The 15,227-nt window shown below is 40.8% G+C and overlaps 1 long non-coding RNA gene across 1 annotated transcript in view; it reads right to left on the bottom strand.

Moving 5' to 3' along the window:
* Window positions 1–9,610, bottom strand: part of LOC138163997 (uncharacterized) — an 87,783-nt gene extending 78,173 nt beyond the window's left edge. Inside the window, exon 1 of the long non-coding RNA XR_011168972.1 lies at window positions 9,503–9,610. This is a non-coding gene — a long non-coding RNA (uncharacterized lncRNA). The remainder of the gene's footprint in view (window positions 1–9,502) is intronic.
* Between the last annotated feature and the right edge of the window lie 5,617 nt (window positions 9,611–15,227).

Genomic DNA, 15,227 nt, shown 5'->3' with positions numbered 1-15,227 from the left:
CTGTATGGAGTGTTGGAGAGAGAATGACAATAATTAAATAGTCCCAGCCCTCAAGCAGCTTGCTATTGGGTAAGACATGTGACAAGAAGGGAAAAATGCAATCCTTCTTCAAAGGGCTTACTTAGGTATAGAAACAGGTCACAGCCATGAAAGTTAACTAACCACACACTATTGTATATTGGGGCTTTTGTCATATTTCCAGATCATCTAATATGGAGGTGACCTGAAGGGCTTGCCTGGGCATGGCTACATCTCCTAAAATGGAGACACTCTGGGTGTAGCCTCCTTTGGTTGACTGTGAAGCTAGAAAAGGCTGTTTCTTTAAAGGTGGTAAGACTGAGACAGATCCCCCTCTTTCTGTCTCATTTTTGACTTGTACTCTTTCCTGTTGGGTCCAAAGGGTAAAGATCACGTTTCACCCATAGCACTGGTGCCATGAACTGAGTCAGGGAGAGGGGAAGGTATTCCTTCCTCTGCTCTCTCCCTCTTAACCCCCCCCCCCCCCCCAGCTCTGAGAAATGAGACAAGGGGTTCCTGTTCTGTGTCATTTGTCACTCTTAGTTTCGTGTGCAAACCAGTCCACTAGACTCAGGAGTTCAGATAATCGTAACCTTAGAGCCTGGATTGCAGGTGGGATGGCACAGGAACCTTGGTTCCTATGTAGCAAAGTCCCAGTTTCGATTCCAAACCCCACCTGGGACTCAAGTCCTAGGCACTCTGGCATTTTGGGACTTCCTTGGCTGTGATCTTCATTCTCTAGACCCAACAAGAAAGAGTAAAAAAAGATGACCCGTTAATGGGATAGGAGACAAAAATTGCCTTCATCTCAAGAGTTTGGGGCATGCCTCTCAGGACACCATCCAAGTCAGATGATTTATGCATGCTTCAAAAGTCCTTTTAAGACTATATAGGTTGACATGCCAACTATGATAATCTAGACTGACTGCTTGCAAGCAATGGCAAGATATTAGAAAGTCCTAGACAAATGTAATATTCCTGGATTCACTCCAAATAGCATGAGTCCAGAGATTTCACCCTGTTTCCTTTCCCACTATTTGGACATCTGTTTTTCTACCACAAGACGGTGAGCCCAGTTCATTAGAAATGCACAAAAGATACAATCCTGATTAAGCAAGAAATTCCATAGTGCAGGTAGTGAGCCGGTCAAGAATGCCAACCTGTGAGCATTGTACAAAGGCATCCACAAACATGAGACATCCAGACACCTCAGAAGGAAGCTTAGGTGAACTGACATCGAGGGTGTGCCTGGAGCTGACATTGCTTAAAAGACTGTAAACTGCGTATTAATAGGAAACATGTGTATCAACTGGACAATGGGTGATGAGCCTACACAATATTTCAAAGGACACAGTTCTAAAAGTGGGTAGGGAGTCTAAATATTGCAACACATCAAAGCTCTGTGAGTACTTCCCTCCACCAACACAGATCTCGAGCCCTTCACATCTTAGTGTAAAAGTTCTGGACCTGGAATCAAGAAGACTCAAGTTCAAATCCTACCTCAGACATTTACTAGCTGTGTGACCCTAGGCAAGTCAAAACCTGTCTGCCTCAGTTTCTTCATGTACAAAATGGGGTTAATATACCTCCTAGGGCTGTTGTGAAGATCAAACAAGGTTATATCTGTAAAATGCTTCGAAAACCTGAAGGTGCTAGCTGCTACAGCCACAACTACCTCTAATACTACTATTACTACCACCACCACTACTACTGCTACTACTACTACTACTATTTTATGTCATCGATCCTTCTGACTGTCTGGTGAAGCTTATGGACCTCAGAATAATGGTGGATTGCTGTTGTTTTTTTAGATAAAATAATCAAAGGAAATACTAAACTTCAGTTAGAGTTTAGTGAAAATAAAGATGTAATTTTTTCCTGTCCAAGTTCATGGATCCTGGAAATCTTTCTCCAGACTCCTTGAGGCTTTGTAGACCTCTCCTCCAGGCTTAGAACCTGCCTTACTAAAAGGTTTTGCACATTTCTGAAGCCAAAACATTTGCCACTTGCTGACCAACCTTCTGATCATGAAACTCTCCAAACTTAGCAGGGCTTGAACAACTTGAACAATGGACACATCTACCATTATCAGGCCCATCCTTGAAGTCTTCTCAGCTTCCAGAGCTTTTCTTCTATTGATCTAGCCTTCCAGAACCCTGGGTCACTTCTGGGCAAATCAATTAACCTCTCTGAACTTCAGGTCCCTAAGCCATAGAAGTCAGAATAACCATGCTTACACTGTCCACATCACAGGGTTGTTGTAAGGAAAGCAATTTGAAAATTTCTCCAAGCATCCCATCAGTTCTATAGCTGTGGGAACAATTATTAATCGACAGAGAAAAATTTTTTTGATGGAGGTGATCCCATTAAGACAAACGTTTTTTCTTAGACTTATAGTATTTGGAAACCACTAAATGAATCAATCAGAAAGCATTTAGTAAGTTCCTACTGTGTGCCAAACACTATGCTAATGGCTGCTGTAACAAAGAAAAATCAAACAACCTTTATGTACAAGGGAAATTCCATTCCAACATTGTCAGATAACTCTGCTCTGACAGGAGAGACAAGAAGGGCGTACGATGCCCTTCTCTGTTAGAATGGTGGGTTAAGGTGGAGAGATATTGGATTAGAGGTCTGGAAGGAGACATTGTCAGACACAGACAATTCATGGATATGATTTTCAAGATTATGCTTATTTGTTACAAAGGAAAACTTTTTGGTTTTTTTTTTAAGGGGCAGAGTTGAGGGAAGTAAAGGGTAGGAGTTAGTTGCACTAAAGGAAAAGGAAAAGTAGTTTTTTTTTTATATATATGGCATATATAAAGTAGTTCATATATCTATATATATGTAGTTAAATAGCATTTACACAGAACTTTAAGGTTGACAAAACACATTACAAATATTTCGTTTTAACCTCAGAGTAATCTTGGAAAGTAATGTTATTATTATCCCCATTTCACAGATGAGGAAATTGAGGCAAACAGAGGTTAGGTGACTTGACCAGGATCACACAGCCAGGGAACGTTTTGTGGTCACATTTGGACTCAGGTCTTGCTGGTTCTAGGCCAAATACTATATTCACCGTGCTATTCACTATTCACCTGGCTTCCTAGCATAAAGGAATCATTTTTAAAGAATAAACGGAAAAGAGTAGAAGTTCAAAAGGACACCTAGATAAACAGGGCAGTGTTGGGACTACCACGTTACAAAAACAAAACAAAAATATTTAAGCTATACACAGTGTGTGGGAGCAGGGGGGAGAGAATGACAGAGTGCACAGCAGAAAGCCAAAGCTTCATACATGGTCTTTCTTTGTTTATACATTTTGAAATGTTTATATTTGCTAGTTTTTATTAAGTTCATAATGAAAAATTTTTAATAAAATAAATCTTAATGACTTTCAATCTTAATGAGAAAACTGAAGTTGATAACTTTTAGGGCCTCCTAAGCATTAGATCTATGACCTTGTGACCTCACATTCTCAGCCTTGGCACATCATAGAAAGCTAACTAGGCCTCCTGAGCAATTTACCCTCCAATACAAAAAGGTTGGGGGTGAGTAGGGGTAAAGAGAGATATGAATAATCATTTACATACATATTCATTTTTCTTCCTGGAGATTTATCCTGGATAGAAGCATCTGATATCACTTAATGGAAAAGAGAATAATTCTTGTGAGGAAAACAAAGAGAAAATAGCCTGGCTCTTTTATTTTGTGCTCTGAGATTTATCTGGTTGGATTAGCCCTGGCATCAGTGTGCTCACGGTCCAACTCAGATCATATTGGCAGTTATCAGTACATACTAAATAGAGAATTTTTAGTTTCCATGTCTGCAAGTTACTGCTGAGAACATAGACTTTCATAGCATTCTCTTCTCAGACAAGTAAATATCCAAGTATTGAAAATAAGAGTTGTGGTTTTGTCATATTTTTTATTTTTCTTGGGAAGGGGAATAATTGTAAAAATCTTTGCGTCAACTCCAAGAATTCTTCTGAAAACATTTATTCTGATACATTTAAACAGAACTTTCATAGTGACCTCGAATAAGAGATACTGCCCCCCTCCCAGAAGGAGTTCTAAAATGTAACTTCTGTGAATTCAGATTTAATAGTCCTAAAATTAAAAAAAAAAATCACTGGTCCATTTCCTTATGTCTAAAATGGTGGGATAATCAGATAGCCTCCCTCATGTGAATTAAGTAGTATCAGAGAAATTCTAATAGACACCAAGCCCAATTCTCCAAATGGTAATTGCTGGGGGCTCCAACATCTTACAAAAAGAGAAAAAAAAAGTCTTACTAGTGAAAAAACTATAATGCTAACATCACCTCATAGCTTCAACCTTTGATAAGCCAGGGAGCCAAATATAGCTAAAGCCCACTTGCAAAAAAATTTCCCCCATGGATCAGGGGCTAATCTCTTGCCTGTATAAGAAGCAACATTCCCACTTAAACTGCTTTTCCATATACCACCTTGGCTTTTCCCTAGCCTCTGGAATATGTTATCTCAGTCAAGGGAAAGTGAAACAAATGAACCTGGAACTGCTGTGGACAGAGACTCCAAGGGTTACTATACAGTCTTAGCCTTGCCTAATTCCAGACGAAGTAATTTCCTATCCAGTTATAGAGCAAGGTTGAAAATCGAGTTACCTCTTAAAGTTGCCTGGGGAGAATAAGAACCCCAGCAACCCTGGTTCAGCAATTGTCAAAAATTATTGCCAATAAAAAACTTTGTCTCTCTTCTCTTTCTTTCTTATTTCTCTTTATCTCTTCCTTTTTCATTTTCATTATTTTTCGTTCTCTTTCTTCTTTCTTTGTTCTTTCTTCCCTTCTTTCCTTCCTTCATCTCACCCTTCCTTCATTTCTTTTTTCCTTTCTTTCTCTTTCTCCCTTCCTTCCTTTCTTTCCTTTTTCTTTTTTCTTCCTTCCTTTCTTTCTCCCTTCCTTCCTCCCTCCCTCTCTCCTTTCTTTCTTTTTCTTTCTTTCTTCTTTCTTTCTTTCTTTCTTTCTTTCTTCCTTCCTTCCTTCCTTCCTTTCTTTCTCTTTCTCCCTTCTTTCCTTCCTCCCTCCTTTCTTTCTTCCTTCCTTCCTTTCTTTCTTTCTTTCTTTCTTTCTTTCTTTCTTTCTTTCCTTCTTTCTTTTGTTCTTTCTTTCTTTCTCCCTTCCTTCCTTTCTCACAACTCTAGGAAAATCCCTAGATTTTGACCATGAAGTTGCCCTAAACTGGCCAGGGGTAGTATAGCACCTCTGCATAAGCATCACCACCAATCTCACTACAAAAGAATTTATTCATTCCTTGCTTTTTCACAGGGTTGAGCAGAAAACATGAGCAAAAAAATTTTGAATGAGCACAATTAGCCAGAAATTACCCACATGGTCTTTCCACTGTCTTGTTCTTCTCTTGGCCACAGAAATTAGGGCAATGGAAGGTAGTAAAAAGAAACTCTTTGCAATTTTCTAACCTGTATTAGGCTCTTTTCACCTTTGCAGGTTTACAAAAGCTGTTCCCTGGACAGGTTTTCCCCAACCCTCTCAACTCTGCTGAAAGACTTGATTTGGGAAGAACAAACAGGCACAAAGAGAAGACTGTCTGTCAGAGGAGGGAGTTCCTTTCTCTGACCATGGCAGTGGCAATGGCAGTGGTTGTGGAGGTACCGTGAATGGGGGAGCTGGCAGCCAGGTGGCTGTCGGCCATTCAAAACTGAAAGGCAAAGAGCCACCTGTATCAGGTGTGTTTAGAGTTCATCTTACTTTTAATCTATCAATAGCAATGTGATGGACAGTATTGTGGAAAGGTGCATTCAGCCAGTAATGCACAGTGCCTAGAAATGAAGGTGGGATATCACAGAGGGAGGCTGCTTTTGTACTCCAGAGCAAATAAGCAGCTGGCAAAGTCTCCCCCCACTCCCGAAGGCCTGGCCGTTTACTGACTTTTCTAGCATTCCTTCTGCTCCATAAAAATGCTATTTCTTGCTAACTGGGATTTTTCTGCCTCCTTTAGTTCTCCCATTTCGGGGGGTTACAAAGAGCTCCTCAGTGGTCAGTGTGAGCACAAGCAGGGAAAAAGGAGATCTCTGACTTCTGAACATTTCACGCCATGGCACTGCTGAAAAGCCAACAGATACTCACAATGGAACGTGATGCCAAATTTCTCCTAAGTGAAGTTACAAGGGGAATGGTGAAAACAGCACTAAACTGCAAGCTCCCATGAATCCCGGGACGAAGAAAATATTCTTTGGGGAGGGGGGTTATTGGCAAAATTTCCTTAAAGCAAAAACACAAAAACCAAAAATGAGCACTTCATTGAAAGTCGGGTCACAGATGGGGAAAAGAGAGAAGAAAAACGTCGCGGTTAAATTAGCAAAACTGTCCCCGGAGTAGTTTTGTGAGTGGAGGAGAATGGAGTTCCTACCAGTTCTGTTCTATGGTGGTATTTTAAGGGTGTCCAGGACAAAAGGGATCTTTCCTATTGCTTATAATCAAAGCTGGGAACACAAATAGCCAGGGTTGTGGACAGACAATAAAAACAAGAATGCAATCAAGCTCAATTTCTGTGTGCAGCCATGATCCCCAAAGCCAACTTGGACTGCAGAGGGATGTTATGTTTAACACATACAAATACTGCTGGTGGGCGAGATTGAGCTCTATGCAGCTTTTGTGTATAAAACAAATACAGAATGAAGAAATACTACATTCAGCAACTTTAGGCAAGGGCCAGCCCCCGAGACAACGCATGTCAGGTAACTCACAGCATGCAGCAAGGATTGGTGAAAAGGCTTCACTCTATCTTAGAGAACAAAACTGTCACACACAGTCCCCTCACATACTTATCATCTCCCTTACACCTGAAACCTCCCACTGTTACACAATTCTCATCTAAAAACTTACCAAGGAGTACGCAAAATACTGAATGGTGGATGGCATCTTAAAAAGTAGAGTTTAAGACATTCCTTGGCTCATTCTTTCGCTCATTGTCAGCTACCAAAACACATAATAGGCAAAGGCTTCTGATTCCTTTTTTTTTCTAGGTGAATCATTACTTTAATACGAACTCCAATGAACATTTATGGCCAAACTCTCTCAAGCCACTTTGTTATAGATTTCCCTTTAATTGCTATTTGGTTGAATCAATACAAGAGTATTGCAGTATGATGAATTAGCCCTGCAGTGGACTGAAACACACACCTTTGGGTCTTGTGAACATCTTCCCTCTACTCTCCAAAAAAGAGATGATGAATGCTATCTATATTTAGAAACTGTGACTCTTTTTCTACATAGAAGTCAGACAAATACAGAAAGAGTTAAGCAGTGTCCCCCCCCTGACTCAGTGAGCTCCTCTCCTTGGCCTACTACCCTCATTCTCTGCCACCGTAGTCTCTTTTCCAGGAAGGCTGGATTACTTGGAGTGAAGCCCACTGATCAAAGAATGTTCTAGTTCGGATTTCTACAGGGGCACTTGTAAAGCACATCATTTTGGACTCCACTTTGTCTCCATCTGATCGTGGGCAGGAAGGACTATCGCTGAGCCCCCAGTTCCCTCATAGGCTGATAGGAGACACCTCAGAGGATACTATGTACCAGAGGGGGAGTGTGATTACAAATAAAGAAGCTTAATAACTCATCCCTCTCCTAGCTCCCCCATACAGATCCCATTATCTACTTCCCTTAGCACACTTACTACTGTCATAGGTTTCACAGACATTTGGCCTTTGCTCATGCTGAAACTCTGTCCCTCCGTATGGCAAAATATCATTCTGTCACCTATGATGATCAAATAAGAAACATAACAATACCCAGAGCAGAACTACCATTTGGTTTTGTAGGCAGTGTTTTAGGGATCATGGGTGCATAGATCTAGGTCTGGGAGGGGCCTCAGAGGCCATCTAGTCCAAACTCCTCATTTTACAGATGAGAAAACAGAAGCCCAAGGAGGTTAATTGACAGCCAAAGTCATATTGATGAGAGGGGTAAACTGAGCCCAGATTCCCTGAGTTTACAGCCAGGGACAGTGAAGGCAGATGTTTCCAATCATACAGAACAGCAATAATAGCAAAGAGAAATGAAAGAAAGAGAATTTCCACAGAGGGATCACCCTGGACCACAGATTTAGAGCTGGAAGGGGCATCTATAGGACATATGATCCAACTCTCTCATTTCACAGATGGAAGACCAGTCTTTAAAAATAGCATTGTTTACAGTAACTCCAACTGAGAATACCTTGGATGTATTTTCCTCACTTGGGAGAAGCAGCAATCCCTTCCCAGCGAGCTTGGCTGTCCCTGTGTGACACCCAGCCCTTGGCATCATTCTCAGACTGATGAAACCAAAGCAGTGGGCGTCCAATTCACAAGTCACCATGGAGCTCCGTAGAGATATCTAAATCTGTCATCTGACCACAGAACTCTATAGCTGCTGATCAAGTGCTTCAGCTACCCAGGAAAACATTAAAAATTCTAGGCCTAGCTTGGAGTCCTTAAGAAGGCAAGCACTCCAAAGATCTCCCACTCACTTTCCTATCTTCCACAGTACTCACCACCCCAAACTACCAACAGGGGGCAGGAGAGACTATTTTTCCCCCACCTCACAAAAGTGGCAAGGGAAGAAACTCACCTGAGCTCGGGCACATTTCCACTTGGGCTGCTTCTTAAAAGCTGGTTTCTCACTGAACTTCCTTTTAAATAAATACAAGTGACCCCGCTTTGTAGAGACACAAACAGAGAGAACAAGAGATGAAGAGGGAGGGAGCTAGGGTGAAAGAGAAGAGGGGAGGAGAGGTCTTTTTATTCCACTTTTTACTGTCAGGGAGGGGACTGGTTTCAGGGCCCTAGAGTTTAATATTTCACATCACAATCTTTCCTCTCCATTTCATTCTGAGATCTCAGCATAGGTGGGGACGTTGGGAACACAGGACAATGAACTGCCAAGTCCTTGGGAATGTGAGACACATGTCCCCCCACCCCCACCCCAACCCTCACTTACCGGGCAGGAAGTCCCTATCTGTTCAAACTGGGGTCAGGGCAGTTCACAGTACACACACACACTCACGTGAATACACATGTTATATATGCATATATGAATATTCACATATATGCACTCATTTCATTTCATTTAATTATTCCCGGGTCACCGACAGGAAGCCTTGCTGAACTTTAGTTGCAGAAAATGGCATTCTAATGACGCCTGTCAGCCTTCAGCAAGAACCCTGCCCCCCCCCCACCCTTCACCCCTATTCCTCTAAATCCCCCCTCCCAACCCCTTCTGCGAAAGGCAGCTCCTGTGGTCCTGTTTCAGGGAACTCCGTCTTTCTCTGCAAAAACCACAGACACTGGTCCATATTCGGTCCTGAGGTTTGTCCGATCTCTGCAAGAAGGGTTTTGAATTACTTGAAAAGAGCGAAAGTCAGGAGCGGAAAGTGGGCGATTAAGGAGAAGAGGGAGAACAAAGATAAATGAGATAAATGTGGTGGCAACGGCCATTTGGTCTCACCTTCCGGAAGACCCGAGAGTTACTTCTTGGCTGCTTCTCTGCTCATCAAGAGGACAAAATCACCCTTTGGAAGAACATGACGGTCAAGGAGAGATCCCCCCTCCTCCCACACACACCCCTTTAAAGCCCTAACAATGTTTCATGCCCGCCAAATTCCAAAGCAAACAGAGAAAAGCCCTCCAGAGATGGATGGACTAGCCCTTTGTGTCCTATCGCCACGCAGGTCACAGACACTGGGGAAGCAAGCCATCCATCAGGCTTAATCAGTTCTCCTGCCTCAGCGGTGATAGTCCCCCAAATGCTCCCCGGGTCTCCTCATGCCGCCCACCCCCCAAAAATAGTCCCACTGAGAACTGAGACATGATGGGGGGGGGAAACTATATAACAAGACGACGAATTTCACTGTATTCTAAAGTTACCCAGTCCTAAATAATATAAAAGACAGGTAATGTTGCACGTAGTTATAGTAAAATGCTCCAAAGAAATTGTGTTTAGAAGCGTTTGAGGCATGTCTTCCCCAGGAGGGGAGATGTTTGGAGCCCTGAATTCTTGACTCTTAGTTATTTGCCTTTCTCTAAGTTCCTGGGCAGTTTAAAAGGCGGGCGAGAAACGGTCCAAGAAAAGATTATTTGGATGGAGATGGCTGGCACCTGGGGCCAACATGATACGAACAGGCAAAGAAGTAGCCTTCTTCAACTGTGAACGCATTTGAAACCTCCGATTCAAAACGACAAGTTTAACCACATTTTCATTTGCACGTTTGTAGATTTCCTTCTTAAGCTGGGATTGTTTCCCTTCAACTTGGATATCTTTTAAATGTTCAATTATGAAAACTTATTTGATAAAGAAAATAAAGATCATGCTTCAGATTAACTTTAAACAAACGACTAAGACGAATGGCATTGGGAAGGTTGAAAACTAACGGCTGAGTCTGGAGCACGAAAATGAAGTTAAAGGAAAAACTGGACTGATCCATTCTGGACATAGAAAAAAATCCAAGAGCTACCTAATAGGAACTAGGGAACTCAATTCTCTGGTCTGTTTCTTTAAAAAAAAAAAAAAATTAGAGAAAAATTCTTACCCACTGATTGAAATACCCATTTTCTAGAATTTACAGCAGCCACAAATTCTATCAATTTCGCTTTTCAGAAGGATAGGCATTTTTTAAAGAATCCTTGGGGTTTACCGTGAAAGTGCAACATTTTTGTTGTTGAGGAAATTGTTTGCATCTGCCTATTTTACTGATTATAATGTGTACCAACCAGTCATTTGATCAATTCAGAGACCAAATAAATATTTCCCGTTAAGTCTATTTTTCTTTTAATATCACCAGAAACAAACGGTCCCTTATTACATGTGATGTACTCGAAAGGGAAAGGTGGGTAAAGAGCTGTAGATTTTCTAGCCCTGGCCATTCCATAGAGAATATTTGGAGAACAAAACGTGTTTGCTTTGGAGCACTTCGCTGCAATTAAATACAGTATTACCTATCTTTTTCATGTTCCAGGGTCTCAGAAAACTTTGGGTGTCTTAGTATAAAAGAAGAGGAATTTAATTGTGTCTTTTCATGGTATGAATGCCTTTAAATGACACACCATCGAAAGACACTGTTTGGAGGAATCGGCTAATATTCTCTTCTTTTTGGAAAAGCAAACAAATTTTTTAAAAGCCAGCCGGCAGGAATTCAACAAAGGTTAGAATAGCAAAGCGGCTGTCGCCTGGAGTCTTCTATGGTTGTTTGATAGAAAAATTCTTAGAAGATACCTTTCATCTTTACTTAGGAATTCAAGGAATGAAGAGTTAATATTTTATTTCAGAATAAAGAATCGACATTGAAAGTGTGTGTACCCATATAAAATATTTTACTGCTAGGAAAGATGGCTTTTTGCTGTTTCGTGGGATGAAAGAGTGAAAAAGTTCTACAGAAGAACTTTGAAATGGTTGTGAGAAAAGGTGCAAAAGAGACGCACTTATGAACTTAAATCCTTTTAAACAATAGCGGATTTTTACTGTTTCTCCTTATTTTCACACGGGAAGACTGATTCAAATCCACCCCCACCCCACCACCATGCTCAAGATTACTAAGTCTGATCGCTCTGATAGCTCACAGTCGATAGGATCTGCGAAAGAATTAATGGGGGAAAAATATTCCTGGTGAGAAATTCCTGAATCCCTAATGCAGATCATCTCCTCAGCAATGTGGGATTTCCCTTCACGTCTCACCTACAACTGTATCGGTAGAACTGAGCAATCCAGACCCAGGGCTGATCATTTCAGCTAAAGGAAAGGTTGGCGAGGGAAGGCTCCTAAAAAATAAAACAAAGTAAACCAGAAAGCCCCGCGCTTTGGGTGTGCGTGTCTGTGTTTTTATTGGACATTTGGAAACTCCTCGTGGTCTCCGTGATTAAAACAACGAAGTGCGCAAAGGCTTAGGTTTAATCAACATTTTCTCAGATCCAAAATGGAGCACCAGAAAATTAGGAAGAAAAACGAGGGAGAAGAGGAGAAGGCAAGATTAAACTACTGCTCTCACAACCGACTTCAGTCCCACACTGCAAACTCTTCCACTTTATTGACATTTATTCCTCCCCACCCCTCCTCCAAGGACAGCTTTATTTTGTAAAAGCTTATCAGGAGGGAAATCACTAACTGAGATGGAATTTCTTTTCTCCAATGGAACTCAAGTGAAAGAAGATTTTGTTATAAAATGGTTTCTTGTGGGCAATTTAAAAATAGACTTTTTGTTTTTTTACACACCATGTATTTTAAGAGATTTATTTGAAGAAACATTTTCCTTCACAAAGAAAAAAATTATAAAAATCTCCCTGTGCAGATTATTTGACCTATTGCCTATCATAACATCTGTAAATATCTCAAGAAGTCTAATATTATGAAATGGAAAGGGTAAAGATAACTTGAAGAAAACCGAGGGCTCTTTCATGGCTGGGTGCTTCCCTATGCAGGACTCAGGAGCATATTCATATTGGAAATATTTGTTTATTTTTTGAACCACTCGAGCCCCCAAATATCAAATTCTTTGGCATTTTTAGGCATGTCCTTGTTGGCATTTGGAAGTAGATATGTTAGCAAAGTTTGCTTTTCCAAATATTAGGTTTTCTATTGAGTAGCTCTCAGTAAGGAACTGAGTGACTTAGGTTTTCCCAAAACAGAAGTGGTTGAAATTTATATTTTTTTTTGGCACCAAGACAAAAAAAAAAAAGCAAACAAAAACAAAATCAAACAATGCTGCTGAAATTTAAGGTAAAAAAAAAAAGTAGCTGTTGTTTTGTTGTTCAGTCATTTTCAGTCCTGTCCCACTGTATATCTTTCTTGGAGTTAAGCTAAATAAACCCTGACAGAAACTGATCTTCTTTTACCATATACAATGATGCAAATAGGAAGCCAAATAAATATTTAAGATATAATCTTCCTGCTCCCAAGAATCATTAGATAATGCCACATTTCCAGCCAACCTTTATCCCTAGCCTTCACTTTTTGAGAATATACAAGAAATATGGAGATGGAATTTCCAACTGTTCAAAGATTCCCTCTGCAAATAATATCAGGGCTTGTCTGTGCACCAGCCTAGAAAGCATAATGATGCTTTGGCAAAAGGCAAACCCTCCCTGGTCCTCAATCAATTCTAAATATGTATGAAATTAAAATGGAAACAAGGAGCAAGTCTAGTGTTAGGCCTTTCAAAATACTAATTTAATAACTCGCCCAGAAATATAGTGTTTTAGGAAAGGCAACCCAGATGTCAGCATATAAAAGGGAGCTATAAAGTTTCCTTCAAATGTATTTCAATCATTTTTAAATATTTACATTTAATAAGGACAAGTTTTTTATGGCAAGGGAGAGGTAATTACACTTATCATTCCTGGAAAAAATGGAGGTTTAATGAATCCTGTATTGATTTGCAAAGGTGAAAAAGAGGCAGAAAACATGGCATTGTCTTCCCCTCCCCCATACCAGGGTTCGGCACTTTGCTGCTTTTGCAAAAGCCATCTTGCAGCCTCTGCAGTCAGAGAGCCATGTTGGGGGCTCCTGGGCCCTGCTGCTTAGGTTTCATACTCTTCTAGCAAACTCTCCTCTCCTCTCCTCTCCTCTCCTCTCCTCTCCTCTCCTCTCCTCTCCTCTCCTCTCCTTTCCTCTCCTACCAAAACCTCCAATGTGAGCTGCTTTGGGTATAATTGGAAGAATCTTATTGGGCTTTTATAGCCCTTCCTAATGAGGCTATTTACTTGGCCAACCTTGGCCAGCAAAAGGATTAGTAACACCTTAATGTGTACAGTATTGAAGCTGTTCCCTGGGTGCCTTCTAGACACAAAAGCCTATCTTATCAGAGCAAACGGGGTTAAGTTCAGGCAAACAGTGGCTTCTGAAAATTCACCAGGGGTCAGCCTTCATTAGTCAGATTTGCTGAGAACAATTTGGAATCCAGAGAATTCAGGTTCTACCACTTTATTGCATGGATTCAGTTCAGAATTAAGTAGTGGGGTAGGGTGGGTAGGAGGGGGGGGAGGGGGAGAGGGGATGAGGGCTTCAGGTACCCTAGAGATCTGGCTAGGTCTGTGGGAAAACTTTCCTACCAAGTTATGCCCTGTGTTGTCCCTGAGCACCCTGCATTGGGAAACAGCCAGCTCTCCTCTCCCTAGAGATCCTGATTCTTTAGAGGCAAATTTCTACACTTCACTGAACACCGATCAACCAGGACAAGGCTTATTTTGTTCAATAGAAGATAGGAAAATGTGATCAAGGCAACTGGTTATTTTCCTGAAATCACTCCCATCTTCCTAAGTCCTTTTTTATTTGGATACTTTGGCATAAGCCAAGGGGAAAGGGAAGATATTTGATTAAAGATGATTTTTAAACTGATTCAACATTAATTTACAACTAAAGCTCTTGCTAAGAGAAAAAAGGGCTCTATCCATCTGAACAAGGAAGTCCCTAGCACATTTTTGGATCCTCAAGAATAGCTCGTTAAAAGAAATAAATACTATTTCATGACCAGCTTTTCAAAGGTGACCTCTCAATCTTTCAATTTAGAATTTCTAGTTCAAATTGTCTTGCTTAAATTTGAGCACCCAAGCTGGAGAGTCCCCAAACTCACTATTAAATAGCAGCTTAAAAGTTATTTAAATTGGATAAATATTTCTAAAAACAATTTTTAAATTAAAAAAAATTATAGTAGTCCGGTGTGTCATAGCAAATTTCTGATTCACATAGCCCTAATGTCCTTTTAAAAGGGAAAGCCCTACATTTCAGGCACCCAGTCCCAGTCTGAAGGGGCAAACTCCTAAACTCATCATGTACCCAGTTAAATTTTGTGAATTTGAGAAAACTCTCGTCACATTGGATCCAATGAAGTTATACGCTGTGACTACTGCTATACAATCCCAAAAGAACTGACTGATGTCTGACACTATTTTTTCAATATTGAGTTGGACTTTGAGTGAGGAAAACTGGGTTGAAATCCTGCCTCTGACACTATCTGTAACATTGAATAAGATGCTTAACTTCTCTGAGCCTTGGTTTCCTCATCTGTAAAATGAGAGGTTTGGACTAAGTGATCTCCAAGGTCCCTTCCAAATCTATATCTAAGATGTATGAACATTCCTACCCTAAGGTCCCTTCAAATATCCCTATGGCCTGTGATGAGGGTAGTCTCTCCCCTTAGTCTTTCCAGTTCAGCCATTTTGCCATCCCCATGGAGAAATGGAAG

Source organism: Petaurus breviceps, unplaced genomic scaffold (genome assembly GCF_028583685.1).
Source record: "Petaurus breviceps papuanus isolate PSGF00001 unplaced genomic scaffold, PetGlider_PUasm1.0 189, whole genome shotgun sequence".
NCBI classification, from domain to species: domain Eukaryota; kingdom Metazoa; phylum Chordata; class Mammalia; order Diprotodontia; family Petauridae; genus Petaurus; species Petaurus breviceps.
The sequence above is the reverse complement of the archived record's forward strand: the minus strand, read 5'-3'. Positions and strand labels throughout refer to the sequence as shown.